Consider the following 19,512-nt stretch of genomic DNA (forward strand, 5'->3'; position numbering starts at 1 on the left):
TATACATATAACACTATAGTTTTTCTATGACTAATAATAAAAATCTATTAATCAAAAGTTTAGGACTAATTAACTAAAAATAAAAATCTACAAGTGAATGTAAACACAGTCAAGTATAATATTCATGTAGAAAGAGAAAGAAAAAGAGAGAGAAGGAAAGAAAGAGAAAGAAAGAAAGGGAGAAAGAGAAAGAAAAGAAAAAACAGTCATGTATAATATTCATATTAGCACCATGCAATATAACTTAGATTAAGTAAAAAATCTCAGACATTTTTAAATCAAATGAAATATGAGAGCCAGAGAGAGAGACCCAGAGCCAGAGAGAGAGAGCGAGAGCCAGAGAGAGAGCGCCACAGAGCCAGAGAGAGAGTGAGTCAGAGAGAGAGAGAGAGCCAGAGAGAGAGAGAGCCAGAGAGTGAGAGAGAGAGAGCCAGAGAGAGAGAGAGAGCCAGAGAGAGAGAGAGAGAGAGCCAGAGAGAGAGAGAGCCAGAGAGAGAGAGAGAGCCAGAGAGAGAGAGAGAGAGAGCCAGAGAGAGCGAGAGCCAGAGAGAGCGAAAGAGCCAGAGAGAGCGAGAGAGCCAGAGAGAGAGCGAGAGAGCCAGAGAGAGAGAGCCAGAGAGAGCCAGAGAGAGAGAGCCAGAGAGAGCCAGAGAGAGAGAGAGAGCCAGAGAGAGAGAGAGAGAGCCAGAGAGAGAGAGAGAGAGCCAGAGAGAGAGAGAGCCAGAGAGAGAGAGAGCCAGAGAGAGAGAGAGAGCCAGAGAGAGAGAGAGAGGGAGAGAGAGAGAGGGAGAGAGAGAGAGAGAGAGAGAGAGAGAGAGAGAGAGAGAGAGAGAGAGAGAGAGAGAGAGAGAGAGAGAGAGAGAGAGAGAGAGAGCCAGAGAGAGAGAGAGAGAGAGAGCCAGAGAGAGAGAGAGAGCCAGAGAGAGAGAGAGAGAGAGCCAGAGAGAGAGAGAGAGCCAGAGAGAGAGAGAGAGAGAGAGAGAGAGAGCCAGAGAGAGAGAGAGAGAGCCAGAGAGAGAGAGAGAGAGCCAGAGAGAGAGAGAGAGAGAGAGAGAGAGAGCCAGAGAGAGAGAGAGAGAGCCAGAGAGAGAGAGAGAGCCAGAGAGAGAGCCAGAGAGAGAGAGAGCCAGAGAGAGAGAGAGAGAGAGAGAGAGCCAGAGAGAGAGAGAGAGACAGACAGAGACAGAAAGACACACACACAACAAAAGAGGAGACAGAACAAAATTAAGGCAAGGAGAGAGAAGACAGAACAGAAACAACAGAGAGAGGAGAGAAATGAGAAATCATTGAAGAGAAGGGGAAGAGAAACACAAGATAAGAAAAAGATACAAGAAAAATTTACAAGATAAAAATGACATAAATGAATACCACAAATATAAAAAGTAAAGGAAGAGAGAAGCTAGAAGAGACAGGAAACGAGAGGTGTTAGAAGAGAGGAGGAAAGGAGAGATTAAAGGACAAGAAAAACAGGAGAGAAACGTAAAAAAAATAAAAAAAGGGACATTTGTGAGGAGAGAAAATAAAGAGACCAGAGAAGACCATATATCAAGAGTGTGAGGATAAAGACTTATATATTTTCTTAGTAGACATCCTCTGGCTCTTGTTGCCCCTCTTGTATACGAATTGTACTTGCAAGTTTTCCCTGAAAAGATATTAACAAAATTAATATTTAATTATTTATTTATATAAATTACACACACACAAACTTATATATATATATATATATATATATATATATATATATATATATATATATATATATATATATATATATATATATATAATATATATAGACCAGAGACCAATTATATATATATATATATATATATATATATATATATATAATTTCGTAAACCTCACCATGTAAACATTCATGTTTCTACATGTTAAACAAGCTACGAGGATGAGGGAAGGGGATGTTCCCTCCATGCTGGATATTATATTTACCAGGAAAGAGAAAGATATATTTATCATTCAGTACCTCCCTCCTTTGGTACCTCCCTCCTTTTACCCAAGTGACATGGTCACTTGGGTAAAAGTGACCATGTCTTTTTGGGAATAAAGTATGCAATGCATTATAATCTGGAAGAAAATGAGCTTGAAGCAGTTGAAAAACCTGACTTGTGGAGAGGTCATTATGGGGAACTCAGATATTTCCTTAAGGAATTTGACAAACACTTGCTGTTAGACATGAAGTAAATGAGATGTATGTCAAGTTTTGTGAAATATATGATAATGGCACAACAAAATTTATACTAAAGCAGAGATGCAGAACTAGGAAAAGGGGAAAAATTGCCCAAACATACAAGCAATACAAAGATGCGAGAAACAACAATAGCAGTAAGGAGAGGGGCAGAAAGACTATGACTTTCGGTCATATTCAACAACACAAATATACATACACACACACACATTATTGGAAAAAATTGGAATTGGAATATTGGAAAAAATAATTAAAACTAAATGGGTAGAACACCTGGAGAGAAATGATATAATTTCAGACAGACAGTATGGTTTTCGATTTGGAAGATCCTGTGTATCGAATTTACTCAGTTTCTATGATCGAGCAACAGATATATTACAGGAAAGAGATGGTTGGGTTGACTGCATCTATCTGGACCTAAAAAAGGCATTCGACAGTTCCACATAGAGAGGTTGTTCTGGAAACTGGAAAATATTGGAGGGGTGACAGGTAAGCTTCTAATATGGATGAAAAATTTTCTGACATAGAAAAATGAGGGCAGTAATCAGAGGCAATGTATCGGACTGGAGAAATGTCACAAGTGGAGTACCACAGGGTTCAGTTCTTGCACCAGTGATGTTTATTGTCTACATAAATGATCTACCAGTTGGTATACAGAATTACATGAACATGTTTGCTGATGATGCTAAGATAATAGGAAGGATAAGAAATTTAGATGATTGTCATGCCCTTCAAGAAAACCTGGATAAAATAAGTATATGGAGCACCACTTGGCAAATGGAATTTAATGTTAATAAATGCCATGTTATGGAATGTGGAACAGGAGAACATAGACCCCACACAACCTATACATTATGTGAGAAATCTTTAAAGAATTCTGATAAAGAAAGAGATCTAGGGGTGGTTCTAGATAGAAAACTATCACCTGAGGACCACATAAAGAATATTGTGCGAGGAGCCTATGCTACGCTTTCTAACTTTGGAATTGCGTTTAAATACATGGATGGTGATATACTAAAGAAATTGTTCATGACTTTTGTTACGCCAAAGCTAGAATATGCAGCTGTTGTGTGGTGCCCAACAACAGAAGTTGGCCCATATCTTAAGAAGCACATCAACAAACTGGAAAAGGTGCAAAGACATGCTACTAAGTGGCTCCCAGAACTGAAGGGCAAGAGCTACGAGGAGACGTTAGAGGCATTAAATATGCCAAAACTAAAAGACAGAAGAGGTGATATGATCACTACATACAAAATAGTAACAGGAATTGATAAAATCGACAGGGAAGATTTCCTGAGACCTGGAACTTCAAGAACAGGAGGTCATAGATTGAAACTAGCTTAACACAGATGCTAAAGAAATATAAGAAAATTCACTTTCGCAAATAGAGTGGTAGACGGTTGGAACAAGTTAGGTGAGAAGGTGGTGGAGGCCAAGACTGTCAGTAGTTTCAAAGCGTTATATGACAAAGAGTGCTGGGAAGACGGTCTCATCCTTTAACTACACTTAGGTAATTACACACACACACACACATACATATTATATATATTATATATATATATATATATATATATATATATATATATATATATATATATATATATATATATATATATATATATATAAATATATATATATATATATATATATGTCGTACCTAGTCGCCAGAACGCACTTTTCAGCCTACTATGCAAGGCCCGATTTGCCTAATAAGCCAAGTTTTCATGAATTAATATATTTTCTCTATTTTTTTTTCTTATGAAATGATAAAGCTATCCATTTCATTATGTATGAGGTCAATTCTTTTTTTATTGGAGTTAAAATTAATAGAGATATATGACCGAACCTAACCTATCTTTATAGGTTAGGTTAGGTAGCTGAAAATGTTAGGTTAGGTAGTCGAAAAAACATTAATTCAAGAAAACTTGGCTTATTAGGCAAATCGGGCCTTGCATAGTAGGCTGAGATGTGCGTTCTGGCTACTAGGTACGACACATTATTTATATATATATATATATATATATATATATATATATATATATATATATATATATATATATATATATATATATATCGGACAATTAGTAAAAAAAAAAAAAAAAAAAAATTAAATTATTTTACCTTGTACCTAGATCCACCAGGCCTGTTTGGTGCCTGTTTCAGTACTTCAGACATCTGGAAGGTCACATCCTCCTCCTCAACTTGTGGATGTGCGTTGATAGATGATTCTGTAAAATTAAGTTATTTATATAATAATAAATTCAGTATAACAATAATATTCTGTAAAATTAAAAGTAATTTATACATCAATCAGATAAAACTCTCCAGAGATGGTGATACACAACATATAAAGGACAAGTTTCAGAACAAAATATGCATTTAGGAATAAGGTTTTGTACATGTAGGTAGCACATGAGAAAATAAGTGGAAGGTGATCAAGTTTATATTAACATGTTAATGACTTTGTTAAGGCTTTGCAAGAATGAAAAAATATTAATAATATAATATCACCTACCAATTAATTGTACATCATTTATAAGTCAATTATTTGCATTATTATTATTCAATACTAATGATATAAAAATGCATTTTGTAATCTACTATTTATGCAAGTATTAAGCACAGGATCATGAAATAAACTGCAAAATACTGTAATGGATAAACCAATTAATTTTACATTTTCCTATAGCTAAGTCAGTCAGTTCTATTAGCAGCAGAGAACAATTATGCCCAACCTCTATTAAATGAAACAATCTTAAGAGCAAGTGATAGAAATATAATCATTTATGCTTGGGATTATGGAATGGTTCCAAATATGAAAAATATCAAGTTTTTTGGTTAAAATTTTTTAACTTAAAATTTACATTTTTAAGTGAATTTTAAACTTTAAAAAAATTATTTAATTTTTTGGTTACTTACTTAAAATAACATTATATAGTTCTTGTTTTTGTAGAAATGCCAATTTCTTCTTTTGCCCTTCCAGACTGTATAGTGACCACAGGCCGTTTGTTCATATCTTCATTATTCTTCGAACTGTGGTTGCACAATCAGACCCACGTACACTGGTTAAAAGCATCACCTATAAGCAACAACAAAAATGTAGTACACTGACGAATTTTGAATATATATATATATATATATATATATATATATATATATATATATATATATATATATATATATATATATATATATATATATATATATATATATATATATATATATATATTAGTTGATTTTATACCCGCATTAGGTCAGGTGATAATACAATGAAGGTGATAATAAAGCCATTCACAACTGCAGGCCTAATAAAAAAAGGAGGTGGCATAGCAATATCTTACAAAGATACCTTCATCTGCAATAGTCTCATTAGTAATAGAGACGACTATTGTGAATATACCTTTGCCAAGTTCTCCAGTAAATCCCTTAAATCCTCCTTGACTATAAGTGCCATCTATAGATTTCCCAATACCGACATAGCTTCATTCTCAGATAACGTAAGGAATCTTATCATAAATAACAATCTCAACAAAAATCAAACCAACTTAGTGGTTTGTAATGGTGAACAAAACATGCAGATACTTATATATAACCTGTGAATAGAGTGTAATAACACCAAAACTATTTGTTTATTGTTTTATGACCATAATAATTGAATCACTAATATGATTCACTAATATATAATCCTAATAATAATCACTAATATATAATCCATTGAGCATGCTGCATCTCTTTCAGTCTCTTTGCAATTTGAACAAGAGGGTTTTTAATTGATCGAACCATATTCTTAAAGTAAAGTAAATGAGATGTATTCCATATTTTGCAAAATATACGATGAAGGCACACAAACATTCATACCAAAACTGAAGGGCAGGATTTATGAGGAGACATTAGAGGCATTAAATATTCCAAACTTGAAGACAGAAGGAAAAGAGGAGATATGATCACTACGTACAAAACAGTAACAGGAATTGATAAACTTGATAGGGAAGGTTTCCCGAGACCTGGAATTTCAAGAACAAGAGGTTATAGATTTAAACGAACTAAACAAAGATGCCGAAGAAATGTAAGACAATTCACTTTTGCAAACAGAATGGTAAACGGTTGGAACATGTTAGGTGAGAAGGTGGTGGAGGCCAAATCCGTCAAAAGTTTCAAAGCATTATATGACAAAGAGTGCTGGGAAAATGGGACACCACGAGTGTAGCTCTCCATCCATCTGATTGATAACCCAAATGAATTTTTCATGGATATGATACCAACATCAAATCATAAATCAGATGTGATCCTATCCCCACTGGATTTTGAAGAAGCCATAGACAGTATGCCTATGCACTCTGCACCAGGCCCTGACTCTTGGAACTCTATATTCATCAAGAACTGTAAAAAACGTTATCGCAGGCCCTTCACATTCTTTGGAGACAAAGCCAAGATACTGGCATTGTCCCTGACATACTAAAAACCGCAGAGATAGCACCGCCCCATAAAGGAGGAAATAAGGCAGAGGCAAAAAACTACAGACCGATAGCACTAACATCGCACATCATAAAAATCTTTGAGAGAATGCTAAGAAGTAAGATCACAAAATACATGGAATCACAGCATCTCCATAACCCCAGACAACATGGTTTCAGAACAGGGCGCTCTTGCCTATCACAGTTGCTGGACCACTCTGACATAACACTAGATGCCATGGAAGACAAACAAAACGCTTTGACAAAAAAAAGCCTTTGACAAATGTGACCATTGTGTTATTGCACATAAAATGCGTTCAAAAGGAATTACCGGAAAAATAGGCAGATGGATATACAACTTCCTGACTAATAGAACCCAATGTGTAGTAGTCAACAAAATAAAATCTGGACCATCAACCGTAAAGAGCTCAGTCCCCAAGCGTACTGTGCTTGCTCCAATACTTTTTCTCATCCTCATATCGGACATAGACAAGGACACAACCTATTGTACTTGATCATCCTTTGCAGATGACACTAGAATCTTCACGAGAGTAGGCAACATAGAGGACACGGCAAACCTCCAATCAGATGTAAATCAGGTCTTTCTATGGGCTACAGAAAATAACATGGTGATTAACGAACATAAGTTTCAGCTCATGCGCTACGGAAAAAATAAAAAATATAAAAACGGAAACCACTTACAAAACTCAGTCAAATCATAACATTGAACGGAAAAGCAACGTAAAGGATTTGGGTGTACTGATGTCAGAAGGCCTTACATTTAAAGAACACAATAAAGTAGCCGTCACAACTGCAAGAAAAATGACAGGATAGATAACAAGAACTTTTCACACTAGAGATGCTATACCGATGATGATAGTTTTCAAGACGCTAGTGCTCTCTAGAGTGGAATACTGCTGCATAATGAAAGCCCCTTTCAAAGCTGGAGAAATTACTGACCTATACTTATGCATTTATCTTCGGTTTAACACAACAGGCACCAGACACACGCTAGGCATCATACACACTAGGATAAAACAAACATTAGGCCAGAAGTCAGAAAAGAATTCAAAGAATTTTACTGGAAAGGCTTGCTGTTAGGAAAGGAAGTAATTGAGATGAATTAATGCACAGTATGTCAATTTTGTGAAATATATGATAAAGGAACAAAAACATTTATACCAAAACAAAGATGCAGAACTAGGAAACAGGATTTGTTCAACTGAAATTTCAAGACGGACAGAGACCAAAAGACACAAAAATGGAATCAATATACGAAGAGGCCAAACCCCCAAACATACCAGTAATACAAAGAGAAACAACTACACGGCAGTGAGGAGAGAGGCAGAAAGAAATTTTGAAAAAAAGGAACAAACAAATGTAAAGTAGAACAAATCATATTCTATAAATACAGCAACAACCAATTGCAGGTAAAGGATAATATTCAGAGCTTTTAAATGCATGGATGGCGAAATACTCAAGAAATTGTTCACGACTTTTGTTAGACCAAAGTTGGAATATGCAGCGGTTGTATGGTGCCCATATCTTAAGAAGCACATAAACAAACTGGAAAAGGTGCAAAGACATGCTACTAAGTGGCTCCCAGAACTGAAGGACAAGAACTATGAGGAGAGGTTAGAGGCATTAAATATACCAAATATACTACACAAATATATATACTACACATGCACAATAAACTACCCTACACAGGCTGAGTATGGTGTGTACAATAAATTATTAGCTAAAAGATAAGACTGAGTTTGTATAAATGGGGGTTAAGTCAGAGTGGGAAAATGTAAGTGGAGTGCCTAAAAACCCTGTCCTGGGACCTCTGTAATTCATAATATATACAAATAATTTAGACTCAGGTTTGATCAGCAATATTTGAAAATTTCCAGACGATACAAAAGGGATTTTTTTCTGGATTCAGGATTATTTTTTTATGGCTGAAAACAGGTTTTCAGCAATAAAAGAAATACAGTATTGCTGGAACAACCGTCGACATCTTCAAGAGAAAACCTGAACATCTTCAAGAAGTGAAGATGACCTTGAGAAGAAGTATAGGTTGGGAGAAGTATAGGTTAGGAATTGTCTCCAAAGAATTCTCAAAGAATTACTCGTTATTGCTATCCAAGATAATTAGACGAGCCAAAGCTAAATACTACGAAGATAAATTTACCCAAATAAAGAGTACCTTACCTAAAAATATGTATGTACCTTACGTAAATAAACATTTGATTTTGAAGTGCCGGACAAACAAGGCTGTGGTGGATATGTGGGCCTGAGGGGCCTGTCCAAGCAACAGCCTGTTGGACCAAGCTCTCACATGTCAAGCCTGGCCTTGGAAGGGCTTGGTGAGTAGAACAACTACCAGAACCCTATAATGCATGTATCAAGGTGTCCAGGCAGTGAGCACCACATAATGCAGTGCAGTCCTGTAAGAATAAGCACAGTAAGTATGGGCATGGAGGGGGTGCAGCAGTGGCTTGTGAAGGGCTGGAGAGTAAATGGACATGCCCAGGGGTAAAAAGCATTAGGGTAACAGAACATAGCCCATAAAAATAGTAATGACAATGAATGAATAATTATATGAATGCAATAATACTTCATATCTCGATAGGAATACTAAGCAGGATGCAAGACAAGGTACTGGTGGTGATAGTGGTTGGTACAAGTCCTCACATCCCCACAGACACCAGTAACAGCCCTCACCTCCCAACACAGTACCCTTGTAGCGAGTTAATCTTATACTCGCTTCATTATCTTATAGCATAACTAATTAACACTAATTACAGAAGCTACACAGGTGATACTTTGGTGTGAGTTGAGCGCACTGAGCGTCGGTATCGCTACACCCTTGTTCCTTAACAACCCTTTGGACCTTTATTACAGAAAAATAGAATCAATTAATTTAATAAAATATAAAATATAAGTGCTTACTTACGATAATACTATCGGTGGAACACAAAATCTTCTTCTTCTTGATAGTAGGTGCAGTTTGCATGAAGGGTTAGTCCTCGCCATGACTGAACTGACGACAAAATGGCCGATGTGTTGATATGGCGTCAGGTGACGCTGTGACGTCACAGGTGAGGGACGCTTTGCGCATTACTCCCTCGTACTTAAAAAGTACTACAGGTACTTTTTGGTTTTATTTTTGAATATGGCAGAAGTTGGACAGCTTTTCAAATCATTATAAGGGAGTGAGTTCCATAGACTAGGTCCCTTTATTTACATAGAGTGTTTACATAGATTAAGTTTGACTCTGGGGATATCAAAGAGATATTTATGTCTGGTGGGGACGTGGCCATGTGTTCTATTACATCTGTCCAGGAAGAGTTTCAGAACAGGGTTTGCAGTTAGAAAAAGGGCTTTATAAACGTAATTTACACAGGAGAATGTATGGAGTGAATTTGTTTAGCATGTTTAAGGATTTGAACAAGGGAGCTGTGTGTTGTCTGAAGGTAGAGTTATTTATTGTCCTGATAGCAGATTTTTACTGGATGATGATGGGCTTGAGGTAGTTTGCAGAGGTTGAACCCCAAGCACAAACGCCATAAGAATGATAGGGATAGATAAGTGCATAATAGAGTGAGAGGAGAGCAGAGTAGGGTACATAATATCTGATCTTAAACAGTATACCAACTGTTTTAGAAACCTTTTTAGTTATGTGTTGTATACGGGTGCGGAAGTTGAGTCTCTTGTCTAAGTATAGGCTAAGAAACTTTCCATCATTTTTATTGCTAATGTTTACATTATCTATCTGAAGCTGAATTGCATTTGTTGATTTGTTTCCAAATAAGATATAGTAGGTCTTTTCTATGTTTTGTGTGAGGTTTGTTGGTTGACATCCACAAGTAGACTTTTTTTAATTAATTGTTTACAACATTATTTAACAGGAGTGGGTTGGGGTCAGAGTAGATGAGTAGTATCATCAGCCAACAATATAGGTTTAAGTATGTTAGAGACATTAGGGAGATCATTGATGTATATAAGAAACAGGAGGGTCCTAGGATGCTGCTCTGTGGCACCTTTACGGTAATTAAGTGGTAGAGTGGGAGAGCTAGGTTATATCATTGATGGCTTCATATTGGTGTCTGTTACTAAGATAGGATCGGATATAGTTTAGGGCAAGGCCACGGATTCCATAATGGTGGAATTTAAGTAAGAGGTAGTTATGGTTAACAGTATCAAAGGCCTTTCTCAGGCCGATGAAGAGTTCAATTGGAAACTCACTTTTGTCAAGGGCTGAGAAGATTAAGTCAAGCAGACTAACAATAGCATCATTGGTACTATTTTGGGAGCGGAAGCCAAACTGACAGGGACTTAGTATATTGAATTTTACAAGATTGGAGTAGAGCTGTTTGTAAAAAAAAAAAAATAATTTTGATAATATAGGTAGATTCGATATGGGTCTGTAATTATTTATGTCTGCCGTGTTACCTCCTTTATGAACTGGCGTTACTCTTGCTTTTTTAAGGATATCAGGGAAGGTATGACACTCTAGGGATTTGTTGAACAGCAGTGCTATGGATGGTGCAAGGGCATGGGAGGCACGCCTGTGTACCATCGATGGTATTTCACTAATGTTCCCAGCTTTGGTTTTTAGCGAGTGAATGATGGACACAACATCTGTAGGGCTGACCGGAGAGAGGAGAAGAGAGTTTGGATAGCTGCGTGAAAGATATGTGGTAACATATGTTTGAGTCTCTGGGATTTTTCGGGCAAGGTGAGCACCAAACGATGAAAAGAAGCTATTAAATTCAGTTGCTGTTTCAAGATCTGTTGCAGGTGTATAACCATCCTTGGAGATTTTTATCTTATTATGTGAATGTTGTTTAGCTCCTAGGATGGTAGAGATGGCTCTCCATGTGCTTTTTATGTTGCCTTTTGCTTCTTTGAATCTATTCTCGTAATAGGAACGCTTTGCTCTTATTATACTGGTAAGCACTGATGAATACCTCTTAACTACTTCTTTTCCAACTAGGCCAATCCTAAGTTTTTTTTTCATATTCATGTTTCTTGTCGATTGCTTTAAGTATGCCATTAGTGAGCCAGGGATTATTTAACCTTTTTGCCAGTTACTTGCTTGGTGAGGAGAGGACAATAAGTATTGTAAAGGCTTTAAATTTTGGAAAGAGGCTAGTTAACGAATTATTATCCTGTGTATTGATAAATTTAGATTCCCAGTTTACATTGTGGAGGGCATTTGTGAGATTGCCTATTGCCGCTTCACATTGTAACCTAAAGGTAATTTTCTTGTTACCTGGTGGTGTTATGGCCATGTTCGCTACAAGGAAGGTAGGATAGTGGTCAGTTGTTCTGTCAGTGATTATACTTGATGTAAGAGGAGCTGTTATGTTGGTCCATCAGTGATCCAGGGTAGTCGCAGATGTTTGAGTGACTCGGGTGGGCCTGGTGATTGCGGGGATGAGCATACAGGAATTCATGCTGTTGAGGAAACAGTCTACTTGAGGGTTATTTTGTAGCCCTAGGTCAATATTGAAATCACCTCTGAGAACTATGTGATTTTTGTTGAGATTATTGTTTATGATAAGGTTCCTCAAGTTGTTATTGTATTTGTGTCTAGCTTCAGACACAAGCATGTTACAGTTATGTCTTAAAGAGTTGAGAGCAATTAAGGATGATAAAGAGTCACTTACAACTAATGTATCAAGTTTGGATACTTGTACACATTTCAGTGCAAGGAGCAAGGCAAATAGTTCAGTCTGAAGGGTAGAGGCCCAGTTGTTTATACGGACTCCCCACTCAAAATATAAGTCATATCCTATTGCCAGGACAACTGCACTTCCAGCTGCACCCGTTGGGCGCTGTAGGAAACCTTCAGTGTATATGATTTGAGAGAGAGAATGCTCTGTGGACAGAGCATCAATATGGCTTAAGACGTTGAGCTTTGCCTCAAGACAAAGCTGGGACTGATCTCTAATTTGCTCCTTTGATGGAAAGGGAGGGATTAAAATTGAAAAGGGTGTAATTTCCTACAGTGCAGGAAAGTGCTATTGTTGTCTCTCTTGGTACAAATTATAAATCTGATACTTTCTGAGTTCAGTTCCAATTTTATTTATCTATTTGAAACAATGTTTACATTCAATAAAGAAATTCTGGAGGGCTTCTGTGCAAGGGTTAGGATGAGCTAGCCTAAGCATTTTTATACCAATTTGACAGTTATTTTCAGTAACACGATAAACAACGCTCGGAATATTAAGTTCCTTTCTCATATTAAGTATCTTTGTGGTACGAAGGCACCCAAGGATTATCCTCAAGGCTTCGTTCTGCAATTTTTCAAGCCCTCCAAGCTTTCTTTCAGGATGCCTTAAAGTTAGTTTAGTTCATTTATTATGCACCCCATACCCATCTTGTGGGCGGTAGTGGAAAGGGTTGCAGAGGCACATAATGGGCTCAGGGACTGAACCCAACAATTCATTTAGCTAAGCAAGTTACAATCTTGATGAGCTAGTTACAAAATTCAGTATAAGTCGTCACATCAACAATAGGTTCGAGATCGATCACAAGTACAGTTTCTAAATTAAGCAACTGACATATGTGGAGAGCTAGTGTCACAATTGATATGTTTGTCCTGCACACCGCTCCCCATCCAGTGGGCAGCGGTGGATAGGTTACAATCACTTAGTTACTACTTACAGTTAGCAAACTGGGGATATTTGGCTAAAATTTCTGGTACCAGATCATTTTGAATGAAATATTGACACATCGTTGGTACATTGGTTATAGAATTGTCTCTGAATTCACTATCACATAGTGACGAAGGGGTGTGCAAATAATTTTGTTGACAGTTAACATTTGGTCAGGTCTACATCGGCAGATAATGAGAATTCCCAGAAATACTTGTAACCGAGTCTAAGCCGAGCAGTAGTAACATCTAGAAGTCTGCTGATTTTATTGGATGAACCATAGATGTGTGGCTCCTTTTGCATAATAGTATTGAACGAAAGTTAATCTCCCCAAACACTTTCGCGTTTTGGGCAAGTTACCCCTCCACTCTCTCCATTTTTGTTTGGACATTCCCAGGTAGTGCGCGGAAATACTGAAAAGTGTATACTCTTTTCAACTTTGTCACCTTAATTCTCGTCCTATGTCTTTCATTTTGGTATCAATGCGTTCGCAATAGAATTCCCAACAGAACTATGTGCATATAATGTCAAAGACAGCAGCGCGCTCCACCCGCCGACAAGATGAATGTAGGCCAAGGGTACCAGAAAAAGAAAGCTGAGCCACCCTCAGGCAACTCTCATTACATTAGAGAGCGTGATAATACTGAAAAGTGTATACCCTTTTCAACTTTGTTACCTCAATTCTCATCCTAGTTTTTTCAATTTGGCATCAATGTGTTCGCAATAGAATTCTCTACAGGACTAAAGGCATATAAACTCCAAAAGCCCGGCTTACCATCCGCAACAAACAGAGTAAGCGAGAGTGTGTTACCAGGGAGCGCACAAGAGCGATAAAATGTACACACTCTTTTCATTTTGGTCACCCCAATTGTCATCCTAGGTCTTTCATTTTGGTATCAATGTGTTAGCAATAGAATTATCTACAGGTTTAAATGCATATAAACTCCAAAAGCAAGGTGTACCATCCGCACAAAACAGAGAAAGTGAGAGAAAGTAACCCGGGAGCACTCTAGTGCAATGTAATGTGAACACTCTTTTCACTTTGGTTACCTCAATTCTCGTCATATGTCTTTCATTTTGGTATCAATGTGTTCGCAATTGTATCTGCTGGCATTTTACCCTTTGCTTGGATCTGAAGGGTTTTAGGCTCACCACGATGCAATCTGATAGTACCACAGGTGTATATACCTATCTTCAAGCAGCAATTCACTCATTCAAACCGACTTATAATAGTTATCCATATATAAATGGTAATCTTTGTTCTACCTGTTAACCTGTCATATGAAGAAAGATTGTCAAAGCTTATATTACATTCTCTAGAAAAGCAAAGAATTAGGAGTGACATATGGTAGAGGTGCACAATGGGATGAATGGACATAACAAAGGGGACATTAATGGGGTATTAAAAGTAGCAACACAAGACAGAACTCGAAACAAAGTGTAAAAATTGGAAAAATTTAGATTTAGGAAAGAACTGCATGGGTAAATACACTGGGTTTGTACCTTAAGGTTCATGTATGCAATATTACAGAGTTCCAGTTAACTCCCATGCATGCAATTAATTTATGTTATGTTTATGTTTTTTATGTTAAAATGTTTTTGTTGATTTGTTTGTATATTTTCATAAGTAAAGCATGCTTACCGTCTTATTCCAAGTTTTATGATAACTTTACAAGGTTTAAAACATAAAGTTCAATATATATTCTGGTTTTCACACAGGAATTATACGTTAATATAACATCATAATAACGTAATGATGTCGTGTAAATAACGTTATACTGACGTCATATAAATGTTATATTTATGTTATAAGAACGTAAATTGGATAGCTTTACAGAAAGTAAACAAAAAAAACTAAATGTTGACTGAAAATTATTTATTCTTAAATATAAAGCATGAAAACATTATAATACCATAGCATTCACTATTATTTTTAAATTTTTACATAAATCTTAAAAAAACTGTGTCTCAAGAATATATGTTTTTAGTTATATCCTTTGGTTTTAAGAACATCAGATATACGTATTTATGTCAAAAGTTACAGTATTACCTTTGTGGAACCATTTAAAAACGTCCACAAACGTTCTGTGTTTGCTGGGAAGTCAGTTGCTGCTATATTGTGCACTGTTGTGAACTTTTGCATTAAAATGCTTGTGTGCTTTACAAAATTAAAGTAATTACAGTGAATTCTTGACTAACATGTACAGTGCAGTAAGTGTTTAATATTCTGAGGAACATTTAAGTGATAAGTTACATTTATTCAGTAAAAATGGCAAATATACCTCCGTTTCCTGCATTTGATCCTGACTGTGACCAGACAAACCTGTCACAGAGGTGGGTCAAATGGCTTAAAAAGTTTGAAAATTTGTTGATAGTTTCTGACATCAAAAGTGCTGAAAGAAAGCGGGCCTTTCTACTTCATTATGCAGGTGATAGAGTTTGTGACATCTTTGACACACTGAAAGACACTGGTGGTGCCAAAGATTATGACACTGCCAAAGCCAAACTAACAGAGCATTTCGAACCAAGGCTAAATACTGCTATGGAAATTATGCATTTCAGGAGAGCAAAACAACTCTCTAATGAAACTGTGGATCAATACCACACACGTCTGCAGGGTTTAGCAGCCCATTGTGAGTTTGCTGATGTTGACAAAGAAATCAAACAGCAAATAATTGAATCATGCACATCTACACGTCTTCGTCGAAGAGCTCTAGAACTTGTTGATGATGACAGTTCTCTTACCAAGATACTGGATATGGCTCGTCGAATGGAAGATGCTGCACGTGATGCTCGTGTCATGGAGTGCAGTGCTAATAACGGTTCTGCCACTGTTACTAACAGTGATGAGGTACGTAAGGTTCAGGGAGGACACCGTGATCAAAGAAGATATCATGCCAAACCTAACAGTAAATTTAGCCGAGAACCACGTCACAACTGGGGTCAAGGAACAAGACTCAAGCACCATTGCTGAGTGCCACTATGAGAAATTTAAAAAACAGTTCCCAAAGCTTGAGAACTATAATGGCAAAGCCACTGCCTATGCTTCAAAGGTAGCCTTGCCAGTGATTGGAACTTTCACTGCAGAGATTAAGTCAAAGAATGCAATGCTCATTACTACATTCCATGTTGTTAGGAATGCAAAGGAGTCTTTACTCAGTTACAAGACTTCAACCAAATTGGGGCTACTTCAGGTTTCTAATGCTGTAGCAGTGGAATCTGCAAACAATGTTGATGGTATTGTTGCTGAATTTTCGGATCGATTTAAATCCATAGGTTGTTATACTGATAGCAAAGTACATCTGCATATCAACCCAGATGTAATTCCAGTTGCCCAACCACATCGCCGACAACCATTCCATACTCGCAAGAAAGTCGATGCCGAACTGGATAGGCTGATAGAACTAGATATCATTGAACCAGTAACAGGCCCAACACCATGGGTAAGCCCAATTGTCACTCCACCAAAGCCGAAGAATCCAGATGAGATACGCATTTGTGTGGACATGCGTGTTCCCAACAAGGCAATAATGCGTGAACGCCATCCTACACCGACTGTAGATGATATGATCTACCGCTTGAATGGTGCAACTGTATTCAGCAAGTTAGATTTAAACAAGGGCTATCATCAGCTTGAACTTGATGAGGAGAGTCGATTCATCACAACGTTTACGACACATCGAGGTCTGTATAGGTACAAGCGCCTGAGTTTTGGTATTAACAGTGCTGCCGAGGTATTCCAGCACATCATCAGCCAGGTATTGCAAGATATACCTAATGCTGACAACATGTCTGATGACATCATTGTTTATGGCCGTACCCAAGCTGAACACGACAAAGCTCTTCGTGCAACATTGCAACGCTTACGAGAAAAGAATTTGACGCTAAGCCGAGCAAAGTGTGAGTTCAATCAACATAAAATTGAATTCCTTGGACATGTACTTAGTGACAAAGGTCTGTCTCCAGATCCTAAGAAAGTTGCAGATATCAAGAATGCTGCACCTCCTTCAACGTCCACTAAAGTAAATAGTTTTCTGGGAATGGCAAACTACTGTTCTCGCTTCATTCCAGATTTTGCTACTATTACAAAGCCTCTACGTGAGCTCCTGAAGAAAAATGCATCATGGTACTGGAGCGATATGGAGCAAAATGCATTTGATGCTGTGAAAGATGCACTAGTAGAGAATGCGACTGCTGCATACTTAGATCCATCAATGGACACTGAGTTAACGGTGGATGCTAGTCCTGTTGGTTTAGGTGCTGTTTTAGCCCAACACAAACCTGGTCAACCAGATTCCAGAGTAGTAATTGCCTACGCCAGCCGTTCTCTCACAGATGTTGAGCAACGATACAGTCAGACAGAGAAGGAAGCTCTTGCTCTTGTATGGGGCTGTGAACACTTCAATGTGTATCTGCTTGGTGCGCCCTTCACCACGATAGTCACTGACCACAAACCGTTGGAGACCATCTTCAATAATCCAAAGTCCAAACCACCAGCTCGCATTGAGAGATGGGCTCTTCGTCTGCAACCATACAACTTTATGGTGAAATACAAGCCGGGTGCAGGCAATCCCGCTGATTACATCAGTCGACATCCTGCCAACAGTTTCACCATCACCAAGCATCAACAAGTTGCCGAGGAATATGTACACTCTGTAACCTGTGATGCAGTCCCTAAGGCTCTCACTCTTGATGAAATCCGTACTGCAACCCTAGAGGACCCAACTCTGCAAGCAACAGTGGATGCATTGACTAAGAAAAAGTTTCCACGCATCCCACCCTCAGGAGTTGACCAAGATGCATTCAAAGCACTTGAACGCATCCAGACAGAATTAAGTGTTACGCAACAACGCGACACTGTGCTGCGAGGTACTAGTATCGTGATTCCAGCTGTTCTCCAGCAACGTGCTCTGAAGCTTGCACATCAAGGACACCAAGGTCTTGTTAGGACGAAACAGCTGCTACGAGAAAAGGTGTGGTTTCCTGGCATTGATCGTCAAGCAAAGGATATGCATGATGCCTGTGTCCCTTGCCAAGCTGCAGTGGATACTTCAAGACCAACACCTCTACAACCTTCACCACTACCTGCTGCACCATGGACGGAAGTATCGATGGACTTCTGTGGACCACTACCAACTGGAGAGTACTTGATGGTAGTCATTGATGATCACTCACGTTATCCAGAAGTAGAAATCATCACTTCCACATCTGCAAAGGCTGTCATCCCGAAACTCGACAAGATCTTTTCAAACTTTGGCATTCCCGAAGTTGTCAAGACAGACAATGGACCGCCATTCAATGGACAAGACTTCGTCAACTTTTCTGAGCATATTGGATTCAAACACCGCCGTGTGATGCCACTACATCCTCAAGCAAATGGAGAAGTTGAGAGATTCATGCAACCTCTCATGAAAGCGGTACGCTGTGCTCATGCCGAAGGACGATCCTGGAAACAAGCTATGTATGCTTTTCTCAGGAACTACCGTGCAACACCACATGGAACACTGGGCAAGTCGCCTGGCGAACTTTTATTTGGACGTCCTATGAGAATCGCACTACCCGTCATGCCAGCCGAGGTAATGGATAAACGTCTCGCTCAGAAGGATGCACTAGCCAAGGGCAAAATGAAAATTGCTCATGATCAACGTGCAAAGGAACAGTTCATAAAGGTTGGTGACACTGTTCTCGTTAAAAAGAAAAAAAGAGGGAAGTTAGATATGCCGTATGATACAAAACCATATAAAGTGATTAGTGTAAAAGGAACTATGGTAACAGCTAGTAATAGAGATCATAGTATAACACGTAATATGGCTTATTTCAAAGTGATTCCAACTAGTGTAGAAAATGATGAAGTGCAAAGTCGTGCAAAAGAAAAAGAAAAAAATAGTTATAACCCGACAAACAATTCATCAAGGGATGTTATTGCATTTAAGGACTCTCGTCCTAAACGTCATGTTAAACGCCCTACACGATTTGATGATTAATTGTGTTCCTGTGTAATGAAAAGTATTTACTTATTGTGCTAAACTAAATTTAATATTGTTTGAATAATGCAGATATCTCATTCAATATTTTGTAACTTTGTATTACAGTTTCTTTCATGTTTGTTTAACATTGCATATGTATTTTTAACATTGAAATCCTTTGTGGAAAAGATTAAGTTGTTTAAATTCTTTGTGTGCTTAATTAATGTTAAATGTAT

General features: G+C 37.8%; 1 long non-coding RNA gene across 1 annotated transcript; it reads right to left on the reverse strand.

Moving 5' to 3' along the window:
* Nucleotides 1–4,318: 4,318 nt before the first annotated feature.
* LOC138371228 (uncharacterized) lies at nucleotides 4,319–9,700 on the reverse strand. Its single transcript, XR_011230348.1, has 3 exons — nucleotides 9,602–9,700; nucleotides 5,123–5,282; nucleotides 4,319–4,431 (listed from the first exon to the last, which is right to left on the reverse strand). It is a non-coding gene; the product is annotated as an uncharacterized lncRNA (long non-coding RNA).
* Nucleotides 9,701–19,512: the final 9,812 nt, after the last annotated feature.

Source organism: Procambarus clarkii, chromosome 35 (assembly GCF_040958095.1).
Source record: "Procambarus clarkii isolate CNS0578487 chromosome 35, FALCON_Pclarkii_2.0, whole genome shotgun sequence".
Lineage (NCBI taxonomy): Eukaryota > Metazoa > Arthropoda > Malacostraca > Decapoda > Cambaridae > Procambarus > Procambarus clarkii.